Genomic DNA, 6,662 nt, shown 5'->3' with positions numbered 1-6,662 from the left:
TCACTAAGGGATAAAAGTGAATTGCTCAGTCTTCTCACCCTCCTGCCCGGTTCAGGATGGAAGCAGTCAGAGGTAAACCTGTCAGATGCTGTTATTCCTTATCCTGCATTGCACTTTTCCTGTACAGCGAAAGATCTGTGATGAGTCATGTGGTAGTTTGTGTGTAATTGGCCCCCATAATCTCAGAGGGGTAGTATGCCCTTACAATTCCTTAACTTCGTTTTCTGCAAGGGTGGGCAGCCTCCATCAGCACAGGTCTGGAAAGGATAGAGATAAGAAAAGAGAGAAGAGATTACAAAATCAGAATAAAAAAGAAGAAGAAAGAAAACCTCTGAAGGAAACCATCAAAAGAGTACCTGAGTGTCTTTCTTCCCCTCCCTCACCAGATAAAAAAAAAATCTTCTATGCTGCTTCCATTGGTCCCTTCCAAGCCCCATGCTGCTGGAGGCTGCCGCCCGGGGGAGGGGGGAAAGGAACTAAGGGGAAATTTGGTCTCTTTGGTGTACATTTGAAATTTCCAGGTCCATGGTACTGGCAGATGGGAGAGGGGTGTCCCAAACTAGGGGAAAGGGAAGAGGTCACACCTCCTGAGGTATAGGTGGGTAATGAAATAGACTGCTGATTGATGATACTTATCTGGAGTCTGTTTTGACCCGTGAGAGGTGGTGGATCCAAATTGATTTCCTAAAGCCTATAAGACTCTTATTAAAGAGGCAACAGTTGTATATATGTTAGCATTATTATTGTTTGTAGTCTGTATCCATGTTGTAGAAAAGGCAGTAGACTCATGTCCTTGAGTCATAGTAAAAGTTTGGAAACCTAAAATTAATTTTGGTTAAAAGCATTAACATCTTTTCCTTTATCCAAAAGATTGGGTATATGTAGATTAGGCAGATGATTTTTAGCACAATTAGAAATATATTTTTAAAATCTATACTTAGAAAACAACCAAAAGGAATTTAAAACCTTGAACTTCTTACTATATTAGCATTCAATGTTTACCAGAGCTAGATTAATAGCTTATCAGAGTTTTATTGATTTAGAAGTCTCAATATAACAAGATCATAGCGAGGGGAAGAGAGTTAAAACATTTTTTTTTTTATTTTTGTGTGTCTTAAATCATTTTTATCATAAATTAAGCCTTTGTGTTCTCAGATCTTATGTAAACTTGTGCTTATAAACGTTAAAACATCTTTTTTATACATAAAGTATTTTTTGAATCCTTTTAACTTAAACTTTAAGCTTTGCACCTTTTTTTTTCAATCCTGTTATTTATCGGATGACATAGGTAGATGATTCCTGAAGTTTCTTTAAACAAAGGAATAATAAAAAGTTACTTTGAAATCTGCTTGGTAAGTTTATTTCTTATTTGGTAGACCTGGCTTCAGCTTCAGGAAATAAGGTCAATGGCCCAATTTTTACCTTTGAAGAAAATTGAGAAGGAAGCTGAAGCCTTGGAAAAGTGTTATGTTTAAAGTTGCAGTCAGTCAATTTCTCGGAGATTTAAAAAGGATAAACTGTGACTGGAAATATAATCTAATTGATCTTTGTATCAATTAAAATGAAAGATGTCCATTTCCCAGACAGGTTGCCTTAGGGTCCAGTGGTCTCCATAGTCTTTTGATTGTAGCTCTTCAGTTGTCATGTAGAGCATCATAGGCTTTGACTGCCAAATCCAGGTCTGAAATTTTTCTGTAAGGAAGCCACTTGGGGGACTGACCCTGCCTTGACCAGAAAAAGTGGTGTGATTGAGCCAAAGTCTACATAATTTGCAGCAAGCAAGACATGGGGTAGTTTTGTCAACTGTGAGAAGCTTAAATATTTTAAACGCCAGGGGCTGAGTAAAGAATAGATTGCATTAATAGTTAGTGTGACCACAAATATAGTTCTGAACACATGAAAGAGTTTGGTCATTTATTAGGTGACTAGCCAGTGACTTGTATTGTTAAATTAACCTTACCAGTTGGCAGTAAGTTAGTAACTTTTGTAATACTAGGACTTTATGTTCCAACCCTGTTCAGTTTAGCCTTAAAAATAATGTTTTCAAATGAAGCCTTTCAATCATCAAGACAATGTATAGGGAGACTGGCAATTTTATTCATCTTTTTCTATAGTGCACCGTGACTGAAAATAGGTTTATTCCATAGGCAAAGAGGGGAAAAGGTCATCCCAGAATGTCAAGGGGAAAGACGCTCAGGGTTAAATGAGAACTGAAGACTGTAGGCAGCTCTCAGGGAGGAGGGAGGAAGCTAAAGGAGGACGCTAGGAGGAATCCCGAGGAATCAGTAGGGTTAAGGGTTCTGGTAAGGAGCTTCAATCTGACACATCTCCAAAGGGACTGAAAGACTTGTCAGAGAGAAATGTTCTGAGTTATTGAAGAGAGGTGTCCTCTCCCTGTGATGAGAGCTGGGTAGGGCTAGAAGAAGCTTCTGGACACATTGATGTGGCTTTTCTCGTAAATGTAAACAAAACAGGGAGCTCTGTAGTGACACTTACCCAGAGGGAGGGGGAGACACAAGTGCTCAGAGCAGGAAATGGCTGGAGAGATGGGTAAGCAGAAATACCCCAGAAGCTGGGATTAAGGTATGGGTGGGAATCACCTTTTTGAATTTCCAGTTTTGTGTCAGCGGCCTGGCATAGAGCCACAGACACCATTAGCAAGACTTACTTTGTTTTGGTTGGGAAGCCACTCCAAACTATTTTCCCACACCCAGAAGCATTTTGCAAGTTAACTCTTTTCTTTCTCCAGTGATTCCCTTGCTGATGGGCCTGGCTCTGGCAACAGCAAATCCCATCAATTCCATTTACATTTCTCTTAGAGTCCTGTGGAATGATTTACAGTCCAGCCTCACAGAGTAAGCCAATCAGGATTATAATACCTTGCTGTCTCTTCCTTAGATACTGAATGAGATAACAATGGAGCTCCCTCATGAGGAGGGGGAGCAAAAAGCTCCTGAGCACACTGAGACTCTTTATCTCCTGTCAGGGCCTGTCTAAGCACACCCCAAATAAAAATGCTGCAAGAGACATGATCTTCCCTCGATTTTCTGTATACCTGTTCGTAATGTTTGATCCTACTGTAGCTCAAATATCTATATCTAAAGTCCCCTGGTCTGGAAACCAGGGACTGACTGTACAAACAAACAAACAACAACAACAACAACAAAAAAAAAAAAAAAACCCAAAAAACCAGTCATTTGACCAGTGCTGATATCAGTTCCTTTTTTTTCTTAAGCATGTGTTTAATAATATCAAAGAAGAATTGTTTTTCTCCAGACTCTTTCCTTGACCCATCCTGAAGGAAAGACAAACACAAGGGTATAGCAGAATTTCCTGCTGGCCTGGCACCAGAGAGTTAGTTAGCCTAACCTGCCTGGGCCATACCTGGCCTACCTCTGGAGTTAGCTCCTAGCTCTAATCCATCCTTTGTGTGACAGATACCTTTTGTTACCCAATGTGAATCATGTCTAAGTACTTCTCAAATAAAGCCTATGCAAAACTTGGCTAGGGGACAACCTGGAAAACCTCAGCAACCTTTTGAATCAGGTATTTGCACTTGGCACTGTATTTTTGGAAGCTTCATTCAGGCTGTCCTGAGCATAAGGAAATCAACTGGTTAATGGGTAAATATAGGAAAAAATAAAAATACCCTAGGCGAAGCTTCAGTCCACTGAGGCTAGGGATCCCTGTGGCAGCAAAGGCTAAATTCATTCTCAGGCATCTTGAGTCTTCATTTCACGGACCCACGGGAACCCACACACCTGCGCAGGGATATCCACGACACAAGAAAGAACAAAAAACATAAGGGGATTCTTAGATTACTCACCCTTTGCCCTTCTTTATTCGACCATCAGTAGTTAAGGAACTGCAAGCACAATGAGTGAGATCTGATCTGTGGGTGATGATTGGGGACTGACCCTTCTTCTTGGACAATCTCCCCAAAAGAGTTGACTCTTTTCTCCCAGTCAGTCTTCATAATTATTCTTTTAATATACCTGCTACTGGATGCCAGGTATCCACTGCCTAGAGGACCAGCCTCCAGCAGCACAGGGCTCAAAGGGAACCTATGGAGTTGGTGTTGAGACTGTGATAGACTATGGTGATTTCTGAAATCAGACTAAATGCATTTATGATGTTGTTGCAAGCTTATGGTGGAGAGGGAGTGAAATGTGCTAGCCTGGATGTAATTGTCCTCCACAATGTCATAGGGAGTATTTGGGAGACTTGTAGTCTTGGGTCAGCATATGACTACCTGTCCAACAGGTTTCCTCGCTGCAAGACACCATGAAAATGGACTCTTGCTTCAAAAGAACCAGTAGTCCATAGGACAGTGTAGCAATTTGCAAAATTCATGTAGCTTGCAGGCTCTTTCTCTTTCATTACAATGGCAATTCTTTGGGTGGTGTTTAGTTTTACTTTGCTAGTCAAACATGCAATAGCCATAATTTTCCCTGGAAATTCTGGTCTTTCTTGAATATTTTTCCCTAAGTTTCAACTGGGGGCTAATGCTTCTCACATCACTTATCTGGAGTTACTAATTACAGCTCCTAATCTTGAAAACATTTATGATTCAATACAGACAGTTAGGTGTATATAAGAAAACAATACATGGAACATTAATCATGTCTCACAGTTTAAAACAGGAGAATAAGGCATGCATACACAGAATAAAGAAAAACTTTCAATCATCATAGACAGAGAAAATAAGATATTCCATGAGAGAACCAGACTTAACTAATATCTAGCCACCTATATTGGCAGTTTGTCAGTCACTTTTTTGTGTGTGCCCTGTAGAATGTATGGCAGACTCTTTCATAAAGCAGGAACACCAAAGGACTGTCTCAACTTTAGGCAATTTCACCAGTCATTTCTCTGTGGGTCCTGCATGTCAAACAATCCAGGCAAAAACAGTTTCTTGCCCACATAGCTAGTAAACTTCATAAGGAGCCTCTTTGATGCCTACCATCCTCTTGAAGTACACTGGTACTGCCAGGAGCATATGTATCTCACTTTTATGAAAAGTCTTAAATTCTTAAAACATTTTAAATGCCATATTCTGTAGTCTTTGAAAGGTTTGAAGAATGCCTATCCATCTAAATTACAATTTTGTACATCTAGAAAATATAACTAACATGATTATAAGCTTGACTGTTATAAATAATTTTCTATTAACCTATATTTCTTAATTATACATTACATTTTTAAATGAACTGCACAAACACAATACCTTAATCAAGAGCAGAAATATACAAATAGCAAAACTGAAGTTAAATTTGTATCAATAAACCAAAATTTATACCAATGCAAATCTCTACAGCATATGCCCCTTTAAATGTAAACAAACATTTATAAACAATCATTTAGGGCATTTGGGCATAGTTCTCTCCAAACTGCTTCCTGCTTTTTGTTGGGTGAAGTAATGTTTGGGTGTTATTCACAGCAACCTTAAAGGTGGTCTTGGCCCATTAAACCACATTAGCCTAGAATGAATCCACAGGTTCTCATCCTCTGTGGAAACAAAAGAATAACCTCTTTTCCAAAGCAACAAATCCTTAGACTCAAATTTGGAAGTCATGATACCTTTAGAACATATGTGCTGGTTTAGCTTAGCAGCCCATACAATGAAATGTCTTTCTGTACATAACTCTTTCACAGTCAAAAAATTCAAAGACAACACAATGATATACATAATCTAGACTCTCTTTGTATAGTTCATCTTTATGTAGCTTATTTATTTTTACTCTATTACTTTTTAATAATTATTTTATTACCTTTACTCCTTTAATCTATGACTGTCTGTGACTATACCCTTTATCTTCCTCTCCCTAGCCTACATACATTTATCCAACATTGTGACTTATTTAGAGGTCTTTTCCACCTGAATTTCTCTTTATTGTGTATCTGTAATTATCTTTTGACCAGGACAGCTTCTTCAAATGCTTAGTGCTTCTTAAGAACCTAAGCTGCATCACTGCTGGGGGAAATATGGCTCTGCCTGCTTGCCCTGCCCAGTCCAGCATGGTGGAGCAGTTTTCTGCCTCTGAGAGCCATGTACATAGCCTCATTTTCAAGCATATGGTTGATCTATGTTGCCATTAAGCAAGTTGTCACTCTTTGCTCACAAAACCCATTTGAATTCTCAATAGCTGGACCTTGTCAGCATTTGCATTGGCAGCATGGGCCAGGAAGCTGCAGTTTCAAAACAATGTGGCTTTTTGCCTGCTACCACTGAATCAAGAAAACCTCTCTTAAAGGAGCCATGCCTCTGCTTGCTTCTAGCAAACAGAGCTCGCCCAAGAAAATGCCCCTACCAAACCATTCCGAACTCTGTTATTTTGTGACCTGGATTTCTTTTTAAGCTTTCTCAGGTTTTATGTGGATTTACTCAACAACATGGATGCCAATTTGTTGTAAGGAGATCACTTGTTTGTTTCCCAGCCGACCAGAAGCTCAGGCCCAAAATAATCACACAGAAACTATATTAATTAAATCACTACTGGGCCCATTAGCTTTAGCTTCTTGTTAGCTAACTCTTACATCTTTATTTATTTATAATACTTATATATTATTTATTTATATATTTATTTATATTTTATTACATCTCCATTCATCTGTGCATCACCACGAGCTCAGGCCCAAAATAATCACACAGAAACTATATT

This window comes from Microtus ochrogaster, unplaced genomic scaffold (genome assembly GCF_000317375.1).
Source record: "Microtus ochrogaster isolate Prairie Vole_2 unplaced genomic scaffold, MicOch1.0 UNK35, whole genome shotgun sequence".
In the NCBI taxonomy this organism is placed as follows: Eukaryota; Metazoa; Chordata; class Mammalia; order Rodentia; family Cricetidae; genus Microtus; species Microtus ochrogaster.
The sequence above is the reverse complement of the archived record's forward strand: the minus strand, read 5'-3'. Positions refer to the sequence as shown.